We start from the raw sequence: 15,566 nt of genomic DNA, 5'->3' as shown, positions 1-15,566 counted from the left end.
AAATTGGATATCAACTGTAAAAAGAAAGCGGGAAAAAACACAAATACATGGAGATTAAATAACATACTTTTAAAGAAGGACTGGGTCAAAGAAGAAATTAGAGGAGAGATCAAAAGATACATAGAAACAAATGACAATGAAAATACATCCTACCAAAATTTTTTGGATGCAGCGAAAGCAGTTTTAAGAGGGAAATTTATCTCACTACAGGCTTATCTCAAGAAACAAGAAAACTCCCAAATAAATAACCTCATGTTACACCTTAAAGAACTAGAAAAAGAAGAACAAGTAAAACCCAAGGTCAGCAGAAGAAAGGAAATAACAAAAATTAGAGCAGAACTAAATGAAATAGAGAACAAAAAGACAATAGAAAAAATTAATATGACAAAGAGCTGGTTCTTTGAAAAGATTAACAAAATTGACAAACCCTTGGCTAGACTTACTAAGATAAAAAGAGAGAAGACACTGATTAACAAAATCAGAAACGTAAAAGGGGAAGTTATCACGGACACCACAGAAATACAAAGGATCATCCAAGAATACTATGAAGGACTATATGCCACCAAATTCAACAACCTAGAAGAAATGGACAAGTTCTTAGAAACATATAGCCTTCCAAGGCTGAACCATGAAGAACTGGAAAATCTAAACAGACCGATCACCAGTAACGAAATTGAATCAGTCATCCAAAACCTTCCCAAAAGCAAAAGTCCGGGACCAGATGGCTTCACTAGTGAATTCTACCAAACCTTCAAAGAGGATCTAATACCAATTCTGCACAAACTCTTCCAAAAAATTGAAGTAGAGACAGTACTCCCTAACTCATTCTGTGAGACCAACATTACCCTGATACCAAAACCTGGTAAGGATCACACAAAAAAAGAAAACTACAGACCAATATCTCTAATGAATACCGATGCAAAAATCCTAAATAAAATTCTAGCAAATCGAATACAACAATGCATTAAAAAGATTATTCATCACGACCAAGTGGTGTTCATCCCCGGGGCACAAGGATGGTTCAACATACGCAAATCCATCAATGTCATACATCACATAAACAAATAAAGGACAAAAATCATATGATTATATCAATTGATGCAGAAAAAGCATTTGACAAGATACAACATCCATTTATGATTAAAACACTTAATAAAATGGGTATAGAAGGAAAATACCTTAACATAATAAAGGCCATATATGACAAACCCTCTGCTAATCTCATAATTAATGGAGAAAAACTGAAGCCCTTTGCTCTACGTTCAGGAACACGACAGGGATGTCCCCTATCACCTCTGCTTTTCAACATAGTGTTGGAAGTCCTTGCCAGAGCAATCAGGCAAGAGAAAGAAATAAAAGGCATCCAAATTGGGAATGAAGAAGTTAAATTATAACTCTTTGCAGATGACATGATGCTATATATAGAAAACCCTAAAGACTCCACCAAAAAGCTATTAGAAACAATCAACGAATACAGTAAAGTTGCCGGCTACCAAATCAACGCACAAAAGTCCATTGCCTTCCTATATACTAACAATGAAATCTCAGAAAAAGAAATACAAAAAACAATGCCTTTTGCAATTGCAGCAAAAAGAATAAAATACCTAGGAATAAACTTAACCAAGGATGTGAAAGACCTATATGCTGAAAACTATAAGACATTTTTGAAAGAAATTGAAGAAGACACAAAGAAATGGAAAGACATTCCGTGCTCATGGATTGGAAGAATCAACATAGTTAAAATGGCCATATTACCCAAAGCAATATACAGATTCAATGCAATCCCCATCAAAATCCCAATGGCATATTTTAAAGAAATAGAACAAAAAATCATCAGATTTGTTTGGAACCACAAAAAACCCCGAATAGCCAAAGCAATCTTAAGAAAAAAGAACAATAATGGAGGTATCACACTTCCTGACTTTGGCTTGTACTACAGGGCTACAATAATCAAAACAGCATGGTATTGGCAGAAAAACAGACACATAGACCAATGGAATAGAATTGAGAACCCAGAAATAAAACCACATAAATATGGACAGATAATTTTTGACAAAGAAGCTAAAAACATACAATGGAGCAAAGACAGCCTCTTCAATAAATGGTGCTGGGAGAATTGGATAGCCACGTGCAAAAGAATGAAACTGGACTGCTATTTGTCACCATGTACCAAAGTTAACTCAAAATGGATCAAAGACTTAAGCATAAGACCTGACACAATAAACTGCATAGAAGAAAACATAGGTACTAAACTTATGGACCTTGGGTTCAAAGAGCATTTTATGAACTTGACTCCAAAGGCAATGGAAGTAAAAGCTAAAATAAACAAATGGGACTATATGAAACTTAAAATCTTCTGCACAGCAAAAGAAACCATTGACAAAATAAAGAGGCCACCAACTGAATGGGAGAAGATTTTTGCAAACAGTGCCTCCGATAAGGGGCTAGCATCCAGAATATACAAGGAACTCATGCAACTCAACAACAAAAAAACAAACAACCCAATTGAAAAATGGGCAGAGGACTTGAAGAGACATTTCTCCAAAGAGGACATACAAATGGCAAATAGACATATGAAAAAATGCTCAACATCACTAATCATCAGAGAAATGCAAATCAAAACCACAATGAGATATCACCTCACCCCAGTCAGAATGGCTATCATCAACAAGACAAATAACAACAAATGTTGGAGAGGCTGTGGAGAAAAAGGAACCCTCATACACTGTTGGTGGGAATGCAGACTGGTACAGCCGTTATGGAAGGCAGTGTGGAGGTTTCTCAAAGAATTACGAATAGAATTACCATGTGACTCAGCAATCCCTCTTCTGGGTATCTACCCAAAAAATCTGAAAACATTTAGAGATAAAGACACATGTGCTCCAATGTTCATTGCAGCTTTGTTTATGGTGGCCAAGACATGGAAACAACCAAAACGTCCTTCGATAGATGAATGGATAAAGAAGTTGTGGTATATATACACAATGGAATAGTATTCGGCTGTAAGAAAAGATGATATAGGAACATTTGTGACAACATGGATGGATCTTGAGAGAGTAATGCTGAGCAAAACAAGTCAGACAGAAAAAGCAGAGAACCATGCGATTTCACTGATATGTGGTATATAAACCAAAAACAACAAAAGAACAAGACAAACAAATGAGAAACAGAAACTCATAGACACAGACAATAGTTTAGTGGTTGCCAGAGGGTAATGGGGGCGGGGGGTGGGGGGTGGGAGATGAGGGTAAGGGGGATCGAATATATGGTGATGGAAGGAGAACTGACTCTGGGTGATGAACACACAATGGGATTTATAGATGATGTAATACAGAATTGTACACCTGAAATCTATGTAATTTTACTAACAATTGTCACCCCAATAAATTTAATTTAAAAAAAAAAAAAAGAAAATGGAAAAAAAAAGCTAGGGTAGCAGTATTTATATCAGACAATATAGAGTTTAAAACAAAGGCTATATCAAGAGACAAAGAAGTACCCAGTAATCCCACTTGTAGATATTCAGCCAAAGAAACCCAAAATGCTACTTCCAGGTGACATGTGCATCCATATGTTCATTGCAGCATTGTTTACAATGGCCAAGATGTGGAGGCAGCCTGGGTTTCCATCAATGGGTGAATAGATAAAGAGGTGGTAGTACATACATGAGGTCTGATAATTAAGTTTGCAAACTTGTTGCAACATTCATGCTAACCTTTTTTTTTTTTATATCAGAGGGATTATTCATTATGAATTTGTACCAACTGGAAAAATAGTTAACAAAATTTACTATTTAGAAGTGCTGAAAAGGCTGTGTGAAAAAATTAGACGACCTGAACTTTCCGCCAACAATTAATGGTTCTTGCATCACAACAATGCACTAACTCACGCGGCACGGTCTATGAGGGAGTTTTTAGCCAGTAAACAAATAACTGTATGGGAACACCCTCCTTACTTCACTGATCTGGCCCCCAATGATTTCTTTCTTTAACCAAAGATACAGGACATATTGAAAGGAAGACATTTTGATGACGTTCTGGACATCAAGTGTATTACGACGACAGCTCTGCTGGCCATTCCAGATAAAAGAGTTCCAAAATTGCCTTGAAGGGTGGAGTAGGACCTGGCATCAGTGCATAGCTTCCCAAGGGAGACCATAGTGATATTCAGTACTAAGTTATGTAGTATTTTTCCAAGATGAGTTCACAAACTTAATTGTCTGACCTTGTATACAAAGAAATATTGCTTGTCCATGGAAGGGAATAGGTTCTTGCCTTCTGCTGTGGCATGGATAAACATGGAGGGTATTGCGCTGAGTGGAGTATGTCAGACAGAGAAAGGCAAATGCAATGTAATTTTACTTACATGCAGAATCTAAAGAGCAAAAGAAATAAGTAAAACAGAAACAAATCATAGATATAAAGGACATTTTGTTCTTTGCCAGACAAGAGTGTATTGGTGGTGTCGATCAAAAAGGACAGGGAGTAAGTAGTACAAATTCGTTGTTACAAAATAGTCAGGGGGGGTGTAGGATATAGCATAAGAAATATACTCAGGAGCAGCCGGACTGCTCAGATGGTTAGAGTGTGAGCTCTTAACAACAGGGTTGCCAGTTCGATTCCCACATGGGATGGTGGGCTGTTCCCCCTGCAACTGAAGATTGAAAGCGGTGACTGAACTTGGAGCTGAGCTGTGCTCTCCAGAACTAGACTGAAGGACAACAACTTGGAGCTGATGGGCCCCGAGAAATACACTGCTCCCCAATAAAAAAGAAAAAAAAGAAAAGAAAATAGAAATATAGTCAATAATATCGTAATAAGCATATATGGTGTTAGATGGGTACTAGATTTTTTGGCGTGATAGATTGGAGGGGTTTGGAGGCAGGACAAAAATGTGAAGGTATTAAGAAGTACAAATTAGTAACAAAATAGTCATGGGGTTGTAAAGTGAAGCATAGGAATATAAGGAATATAGTCAATAATAAAGTAGTAACTATGTATAGTGCCAGGTGTGCACTAGGCTAAACAGTGGGATCACTTCTTTAATTATATAAATTTCTATCTACTATGCTCTACATCTGAAATTAATATAAAATAATACTGAATGTCAACTGTAATTGAAAGGTTAAAAAAGGGAGTGGGGGAAAGGTAAAGGGGAATAAGAGGTTCAAATTTCCAGGTATAAAACAAAAAAGTCATGGGGATATAATGTATGAGGAGTGATCACACTTTGTATGTTATACCCCCATGACTTGTTCAAATTAAATTAAATGTTTAAATTAAAAAAAAAATTATTACAGTAAAAGACACATTGCCATTATTCCCCTCAAAATACTCCCCCTCACTTCGAACACACTTATACTATCATTCTTGCCACTTTCTGAAGGAGTACTAGAAGAGCTCTTTCCTGTCTGTATTTAGTTGTGCTGCCGTGGCTGCCTCGGTTTCCTGAATTGATTCAAAACGTTTACATTTCATGGTCATTTTTAGTTTCAGGAAGAGCCAGAAGTCGCACGGTACCAGATCCAGTGAATTAGGTGGATGAGGACACACTGTATTGTTTTTATTGGACTGAAATTTCCGTGTAACTGAAGTGATGTGTGACAGGGAGCATTGTCATGATGGAGAATGATTTATGGCATACTTTAAAACACACCTTCTCTCAACTGTAGCTCACACCTGACTGACTGCATAGAACAACTTGAAACGTGTTACACACTGTTACTGCAGTTCAATGCACCGCTTCCTGTACTGAACATCCCTACCTTTCTGTTGTATGGCACTTAGCAGCAACATTCATCTTAGTTTTTGATCACAACAGAAAGGTTCTATGTCACACATCTCTTCTGGTACGGCAATTTCATACTGGTATGGGATTCCAGAGCTACCGCTGTCTCGGGAAAGGGAAGAATTTGGACTACTAGTGCTCTGCTTATGCCCACAGTCCCACCTGAGGGATCAGCATATAACACGGATAAACCCAATACTCATGGCAGGGACTGAGGGAAAAAGGATGAAAATGATGGTTGAAGCCCTCACTGCTGAGAAGAGAATGAAGGCATAGGCACAGAGTCTAGCCACGCTCTTCCTACCCTCTCAGAGCTCGCCCTAAACCCATCCTCCCAGTGCTAGGAGTGTAATGGTAGCAGTGTCAGATCAAAGAACAGAATATTTGCAGTTCTGAGAATTGCAGCCCACAGCCATGGACTCGCAGCCCAACTACTTCTAGCGAAAGGGAGGGAGGCTTGGCTTCAGGACTGCCTGTGCTGGTGGCTGTTGCCATTACTCTGGTCCACCTCTCACAACCCACCCTGCCCCTGTCTACACCAATCTGGGCAGATCCCTGCAGGAGTAAACAGAGTTGCTGAAACACAAAGGCTCTGAAACTAGTGCAGGAAGAGCTTTGGAACTTCAGAAGCTCTCCACATCTCCCCATGGAGGCAGTGCACTGTGACCCAGGTGACCTGTTCACAGAGGAGAAGCCCACCTTCCAGAGAATCCCCACGTTGTGTGAGAAGCCGGAACAATGCAGAGAAAATATAACACTACAGCGACAGAGAGAATAAAAGGCTGCAGTCAGAGGGAAAATAAAACATTCTACCAAAACCTACTCGAAAACAAAAGCAAAACCTCCTCCTATCAACCTGTTGCAGAACCCACTTCTGCAGATGCCTAGGAAGAGAAGTCATAGCGCATTAACTGTCATGAATAAGCAAGGTAACAAAACAGCTCAGAATGAAAATGAAAAGTCTCTAGAAAATTATCTTAAAGACATAAGAATGTACAACTTAAATGACAGAGAATTCAACATTCCATTTTCTTCAGTATGTTTACTTTCTCCATTCCCTTGTTCAATTTTAGACCTTTACTCTCTCCCCCTTTATGTTTTCTTGTCACAAATTGTCCCAATTTATTCTGTGAGTTGATTTCTGCACTTCAGTAGCAAGTTGGTTTTTTCTTCTTTTTTTAAGTTTTGGGTATTTTTTTTTCCCCTTCCTTACCCTGTATGTTATGTTAAAGTGTATAGTGTCCTATTTGGTGTAGGGGTTGCCATTTCTTGCTTCTGTCTATTCATAATACTACTCATGGTTTTGTATTCTTTTGCTTTTTTTGTTTCAGGTCGAATAGCCTCCTTCAGTATTTCTTGTAGTGCAGGTCGTGTGTTAGAAAATTCCCTCAGCTTCTGTATGTCTGGAAAGGTCTTTATCCCTCCTTCATATCTAAAGGATATCTTTGCTGGATATATTACTCTTGGCTCATAATTCCTCTCTTTTAATAATTTCAATAATTGAGTCCATTCCCTCCTGGCTTGCAGAGTTTCTGCTGAAAAATCTGATGATAATCTAAAGGACTTTCTTTTGTAGGTTACCATCTTATTTTCCCTGGCTGCTTTGAGGATTATTTCTCTGTCATTAATTTTTGACAGCTTCAATACAATGTGCCTTGAAAAAGGCCTGTTGGGGTCAAGGTAATTAGGTGTTCTATTTGCTTTTTAGATTCGAAGATCCAGTTTTTTCACATGTTTGGGAAGTTCTCGTTGACTATTTGAATATACTCTCTGTTCCCTTTTCCCTTTCTTCTCCTTCTGGTATGCCCATTATTCTTATATTGTTCTTTCTGATGGAGTCAGAAAGTCCATGTAGAGTTCTTTCATTTCTGTCAAGTCTCTTCTTCCATCTGTGTCATTCCAGATTTCTATCTTGGATGTCACTCAATCTTTCCTCCGTCTGATCAGCTCTATTACCTAAACTGGTTATTTCATTCATTTCTTTTATTGAGTACTTAATCTCCAGAAATTCTGTCTGGTTCTTTTTTTTTAAATTTCAATCTTTTTGGCAAAATGTTCATTTTGTTCTTTGATTGTGTTTCTGACTGCATTAAACTGCCTGTCTGTGTTTTCTTGCATCTCATTGAGTTTTTTAATAACTGAAATCTTGAATTCTCTGTCATTTAAGTTGTGCATTCCTATGTACTCTTTAATAACTGCAATCTTGAATTCTCTGTCATTTAAGTTGTACATTCCTATATACTTTAAATAGGAACCTTTGTTTTACATAAACATAATGGTAACCAATAAAAAAAAATCCAGAACTGAAATATATAACACAGAAAAAGAAGAATTAGAGTGAAAAATCATGGAATATCACCACACTGAAATAATGGACAGCAACAAAAAGGCAAACAATGGAGACACCATCCTACCCAAAAATCAGACATAGAATAATAAGAAATTTCCCTATATGAATAATCAACCTAAATGTAAGTGGACTTAACTCACCAATAAAATGGCACAGAGTAGCAGGTTGGATAAAAAAACTAAACCCAACCATATGCTGCGTCCAAGAGACACTTCTTAGGTATAAGGACAAATATAGGCTCAAAGTAAAAGGGTGGAAACTGACACTCCAAGAAAATGGTATTGAGAGAAAATCAGGTGTAGTCATACTGATATCAGACGAAACAGACTTCAGGATAAAGAAGTAAGAAGAGACGAAGATGGACGTTTTATAATGATAAAGGGGACTATACAAAAAGAAGACAGTCATCAATATTTATGCCCCCAACCAGGGGGCACCAAAATATACTAAACAACCAATAATATAACTAAATGGAGAAATTGATTGAAACACAATTATATTAGGGGACCGAAATACATCATTGACTACTATGGATAGATCATTGAAACAGAAAATAAACAATGAAATAGCAATCCTAAATGACACATTAGATGAAATGGACATAATTGACATTTATAGAGCACTTCATCCTAAAATATCAGAGTATACATTCTTTGCTAGTGTACATGGAATATTCTCAAGGATAGACCATATATTGGGACATAAATCTAGCCTCAGCAAATTTAAGAAGATTGAAATTATACCAAGCATGTTCTCTGATCACAAAGCTTTGAAATTGCATATTCATTGCAGAAAGAAAGCAGTGAAAACCACAAATATGTGGAGATTAAACCACATACTTTTAAAGAATGACTGGGTTAAAAAAGAAATAAGAGGAGAGATCAAAATATACATAGAAACAAATGAGAATGAAAGTGCATCCTACAAAAATTTTTAGAATGTAGCGAAAGCAGTTTTAAGAGGGAAATGTATGTTGTTACAGGCCTATCTCAAGACAGGAGAAAAATCTAAGCTAAATAACCTCACGTTACAATTTAAAGAATTAGAAAAAGAAGAGTAAATGAAACTCAAAGTCAGCAGAAGGAAGTAAATAATAAAAACCAGAGCAGAACTAAATTAAATGGAGTACAAAAAGAAAACAGAAAAAAATAATGAAACAACGAGCTGGTTCTTTGAAAGATTAATAAAATTGACAAACTTTTTGGCTACACTCACTAAGATAAAAACAGAAGAGACATAAATAAACAAAACAATCAATGAAAGAGGGGAAGTTATCATGGATGACACAGAAATACAAAGGATCATCCAAGAATACTATGAAGGATTATATGCCACCAAATTCAAAAACCTAGAAGGAATGGACATGTTCTTAGAAACATACAGCCTCCCTAGAATGAATCACGAAAAACTGGAAAATCTAAATAGACAAATCAACAGAAAGAAAATTGAATCAGTTACCCGAAATCTTCCCAAAAGCAAAAGTCTGGGACCAGATGGCTTCACTAGTGAATTCTCCCAAACATTCAAACAGGATATAATACTTGTCATACTCAAACTCTTCCAAAAATTTGAAGAAGATACAATACACCCTAACTCATTTAATGAGGCCAAAATTACCCTGATATCAAAGTCTGGTATGGATAACACAGAAAAAAGAAAATTACAGACCAATATCTCTGATGAATACTGATGCCAAAATCCTAAACAAAATTCTAGCAAATTGAATGCAACAATGCATTAAAAAGATTGCACGACACGACAAAGTGGAGTTCATCCCAGGGGCACAAGGATGGTTCAACATATGCAAATCGATCAATGTGATACACCACATAAACAAAGTAAAGGACAAGTCATATGATTGTTTCAATAGATGCAGAAAAAGTGTTTGACAAGATACAACATCGACTTATGATTAGAACACTTAAAAAAAGTAGGTATAGAAGGAAAATACCTCAACATAATAAAGGCCATATATGACAAATCCTGAGGTAATATAATTAATGGTGAAAAACTGAAGTCCTTTTCTCTGTTCAGGAACACGACAGGGGTGTCCCCTATCATCTCTGCTGTTCAGCATAGTATTGGTAGTCCTAGCCAGAGCAGTGAGGCAAGATTATGAAATAAAAGGCATCCAAATTGGGAATGAAGAAGTTAAACCATCACTCTTTGTAGACGACATGATGCTATATATAGAAAACCCTGGGCCTGCTGGTTGGCTCAGGCTGTTGGAGCGCTGTGCTCCTAACGCCCAGGTTGCTGCTTCGATTCCCACATGGGCCAGTGAGCTGTGCCCTCCACAGCTATTTTTGTGAACTACAGCTCTCCCTGGAGCTGGGCTGCTGTGAGCAGCTGGAGTTCCACATGAGTTGCCTTGGGCTACTGTGTGCTGCCATGAGTGACCGGTGGCCAGCATGACTGGCTGGCAGCCCGCGTGAGTTGCTGTGTGCTGCCGTGGGCTACCGTGTGATGCCATGAATGGCTGGTAAGCAGTGTGAGTGGCCAGCAGCCATCATGAGCAGCCAGCAGACTGCGAGAGCTCCCGTGAACTGCTGTGAGTGGCCAACCAACGACTGGGAACTGAGTGCCTCAGATGGGGCGAGTGCGCAAGGCTCATAATAGCAGCATGGGCTTGGGAGCTGTGTCCTACACAATGAGACCGAGAAACCAAGGCTTGTTCCAGAGTGGGGAGGGGAGAGGCGGAACAAAGCGGGGTGGGGGTACGAAAACCCTAAAGACTCCACCCAAAACGTTATTAGAAAGCATAAATGAATGCAGTAAAGTTCCCAGCTGCAAAATCAATGTATACAAGTCCATTGCATTCGTATATACTAATAATGAAATCTCAGAAAAAGAAATTAAAAAGAAAAATGATTTGTTTTGCAATTGCAATAAAAAGAATAAAATACCTAGGAATAAACTCACCCAAGGATGTGAAAGACTTATATACTGAAAACTATAACACATTTTTAAAACAGATTGAAGAAGACACAAATAAATGGAAAGGCATTCCATATTCATGGATTGCACAAATGAACATAGTATAATGACCATATTCCCAAAGCAATATACAGATTTAATGCAATCCCCATCAAAATCCTAATTATATTTTTTTAAGAAATAGAACAAAAAACGCTCAGATTTATTTGGAACCACAAAAGTCCCCGAATAGCCAAAGCAATCCTTAGAAAAATGAACAATGCTGGAGGTATCACACTCCCTGACTTCAACTTGTACTACAGGACAAGAATAATCAAATGGTGTGGTATTGGCAGAAAAACAGACACATGGACCAATAGAATAGAATTGAGAATGCAGAAATAAACCCATGTGAATATGGACAAGTAATTTTTTGGCAAAGAAGCCAAAAACATATAATGGAGGAAAAACAGCCTCTTAAATAAATGGTGCTGGAAGAACTGGAAAGCTATGTGCAAAAGAATGAAACTGGACTGCTGTCTGCCACCATGTACCAAAATTTACTCAAAATGGATCAAAGACCTAAACATAAGACCTGAAAGAATAAACTGCATAGAAGAAAGCATAGGTACTAAACTTATGGATTTTGGGATCAAAGTACATTTTATGCATTTGACCCCAAAGGTAAGGGAAGTAAAAGCTAAAATAAATGAATGGGACTATATCAAACTAAAATGCTTCTGCACAGCAAAATAAACCATTGACAAACTACAGAGGCAACCAACTGAATGCGAGACGATTTTTGGAAACAATGCCTCCGATAAGGAGCTAATATCCAAAACACATAAGGAACTCATACAACTGAACAGCAAGAAACAAACTAAAAAATAGGCAGAGGACCTGAATAGACATTTCTCCAAAGAAGACATACAAATGGCCAACAGACATGAAAAATGTTTAACATCACAAATTATTAGAGAAATGCAAATAAAAATCACAATGAGAAATGCAAATAAAAATCACAATTCTCACAACAGTTAGAATGGCTGTCATCAACAAAACAAACAATAACAAGTGTTGGATAGACTGTGGAGGAAAAGGAACCCTCATACACTGTTGGTGGGAATGCAGATTGGCGCCGCCGCAATGGAAGGCAGTGTGGAGGCTCCTCAAAAAATTAAGAATAGAATTACCATATGATTCAGTAATCCCTCACCTGCGTGTCTACCCAAAAAATCTGAAAACACTTATACATAAAGACACGTGTGCTCCAATGTTCATTGCATCTTTATTTATGGTGGGCAAGACATGGAAACATCCCAGGTGTCCTTCGATAGATGATTGGATAAAGACGGTGTTGTATATATTCATAATGGAATACTATTCTGCCGTAAGAAAAGATGAAATAGTACCATTTACGACAACATTGATGGATCTTGAAATTATTATGCTGAGCGAAATAAGTCAGACAGAAGAAGTCGAGAGCCATGTGATTTCACTGATGTGTGGTATATAAAACTGAAAACAACAAAAAAACGAGAAACAAATGAAGAAACAAAAATTCATAGACACATAGACACAGACAATAATGTAGTGGGTACCAGAGGGTAAGGGGGTGTGGGTGGTAGACAAGGGTAAGGGGGATCCAATATATGGTAATGGAAAGAGAACTGACTCTGGGTGGTGAACACACAATGGGATATGTGGATGATGTATTACAGAATTGTACACCTGAAATCTATGTAAGTTTACTAACAATTGTCACCCCAATAAACTTTAATTGAAAAACAGTGTGCATCTTAAGTATTCTTCTGACTAATTAAGTCTTAGTTTTAAATTAAATAACCAAATTGACCTCCATCATTATGGAATTCAGACGAATGAGTTATGGAAATATGCTTTATGGAACCACCTTATATGATACTTCCTTATGCTGTAAGGTTTAGGAGAGCAATCCCTCTTAATATCACAGGTTTTGGTAGAAATCTTCAAAGAGTTGTAATGAATACAGTCCTAAAAATGTGAAAAGTCGTGTTATGGGCTAAAGAGAACTTCAAACACCAGGCAGCATGGGCACCAAGGCACCTGATTATGTGCTGAGGTACCATTAAGACCTGTAGTGGTATCTCCCAATGAGAACAATGTGGCAGGAGAAATGTTCACAGCCTTCATGATGAATTTATAATATTAAAACCAAATGAACATAGGGTACCATTTTATGATACCTGTGTCAAAAATAAAAGCAGTAGACTTTTGAGAATCTGGGAAAAGCCACAAAGAACTGAAAAGAGAAATCTTTATTATTGGATTTTAAAAAATTATGAGTATAGAAATACAGCACACACACACACACACACACACACACCTACATTTTTGCATTATGGTTGTAATTTTTTTTTACACTATAAAGGATAATACATCTGCAAATACCAAGCCTGCTACCTCAATTACAATAATTTCTTGAGAGTCAACATATAGGAGTTAAAAAATTGTTTCAGATTAAAATTATTCACATCATGGATATTTGTTAGATTTTTTCTTGTACTTCAGCAGAATTTTTCTCACTATTTTGGCTTAAGTTTCCATTTCCTAGACTTAATCTTGCAAGATCACTTCTTATCCTTATTTCTTGGTGACTGAGTATTGAGATGAGACATTATGAACTTGATCTGACAACTTAATGAGATGTAATAAGACCTGAAATAGCAGCAGTGTCCTCTCAACTGAGATCTAGATAGGAACAGAATCTTCTCAAGGGTATGTCTAACTAAATTCTCATTAAGATCTCCCTTTAAAGCATTAAATGTCTTTTCCTGTTTCAAACTAGAATGTGATCAGTTGGAATATTGGCATGGAACAGGTCATTAGCAAAAACTCCAGTGAAGATAATTGGCTTTGGGTTTAATTTTCCTGTTTTTGTTTGTTTGTTTTGTTTGTGTGTGTGTGTGTGTGTGTGTGTTTGCAGTTAGCTTAGCACCATATGGTGCCCTAGTGAGTTCTGTATAAATAATACAATCATAGGGTTGAGTGATTCTCTACCAGTCACAGACTCAAGCAGAAAATAGCACTTGTCTTCCACAGAAGCCCATGTAGATTCTCTTATTGCTGAATTGTTCTTAATGCAGCTCTAACCTTTAAATTGTTGGTATGGTTGGTGTTTTTTTTTTTTTTCCATTTCTTTTTTAGACAAGGAAGCAGTCAAATCCTCACTATGACCCAGAGAATAGGGCTACTGATTTGAGGTCTTTAGCTGATACATCCATCCACTGCAGAGAGGAAGAGAGGCAAAGAAGCAAAAATCTCTACATTCCCTCTGTTGTTCCTAAAAGGGAAGAGCAGCCCCAACACTCCCTTGACAGTTGCTACACATTAGGGGGTGGTGGAACTGGCTTTGCTTACAGAAGTCCTGTGGCAACTCCTTATAGGCTTTCAATGTCCTTTTCAAGTGCCAACTCCAGTCCATGATGCTCAGTCATCTTTCTTCTTTCTCTGGATTATATGACAGTTACAGTTTTTACTTCATTATGTACTGTTTGGTTATACTTCCCCTGCACCTCTCCCTGTGACCTCACCTACAGGATTTGAAGTTGCTGAAAGCTAGTTGCTTACAACCTGAACTACTTAACACAAAATTGGACATTTAATAACTGTTGTCGACTTGATACCACATATGTGGGTCTCAGGTCCCAGACATTGGAGCAAGTTTTAGTGGACACATCCCCATTCAATGAACAGAGTTTATTCATTGTGACTCAATGATTTTACTTTCTTAAACAGTGATAACTAAAGAAAAGAAAAGCCTTCCCCACTCTCCCTTTCTCTTTACTGTCCTGAAGATTTGACCCATATAGTAGCAAACCACAGAAAACGTCATGTAACATATTGGGGGGAAATAGGCAGAATCACTAAGAACCTTTCTTCTTTTGAAAGCTTACCTATATTTTGACTTTGGAAACACAAATAACCATGCATGTTGTCCAGCCTTCACACAGACCTGCAATAATATTGACCTACTCAAGTGTCTTTCTGAGCAAGCTTGAGGTGCTGTTTCCAAGTGATTGTTACTTCCTATGTATTGGATGCTTTGGGTGACCTCAAAAAGATCAGTAGTCTATTTAGATCAGGCTATTTAAATAAGGAATTTATTAATTATATGCAAGTGACTAATTTACCCAAATATTATATGGTCTGCAGGAGGATTCTTCATGTGTATCCTTTTGAATATTAGTATTCTGTGAGATGTAAATAGATGCTTCTTGAAAAAAAATGGCTGTTTGGTTATTTGGAGAAAGGTTACATACTCTATTTGCCTGTTGGGGCATCACATAGCATATTAAAGGCTTTGAGGAGTCCTGCAGCAACAAGATTTGCTTAATTTGTTAAACTTGTCATTTTGCCAACATTTGTCCCTAGAAATAGAAAAAAAATATATTTAGTGAGTATCATGTGCCAGGTACACATTATCTTATTGAATTTGCAAAGTAAGACTGTAAATTAGGTATTATTACCTATA

At 37.3% G+C, this 15,566-nt stretch overlaps 1 protein-coding gene across 8 annotated transcripts in view; it reads left to right on the top strand.

Moving 5' to 3' along the window:
• The window catches only part of TENM1 (teneurin transmembrane protein 1), a 1,194,370-nt gene that overhangs the window by 149,845 nt on the left and 1,028,959 nt on the right, over positions 1–15,566 (top strand). The window lies entirely within an intron of this gene.

Source organism: Rhinolophus sinicus, chromosome 18, assembly GCF_057876585.1.
Source record: "Rhinolophus sinicus isolate RSI-liver-muscle chromosome 18, RSI-T2T, whole genome shotgun sequence".
NCBI classification, from domain to species: domain Eukaryota; kingdom Metazoa; phylum Chordata; class Mammalia; order Chiroptera; family Rhinolophidae; genus Rhinolophus; species Rhinolophus sinicus.
Note: the sequence above shows the minus strand (reverse complement) of the source record. Positions and strands in the feature narration are given on the sequence as shown.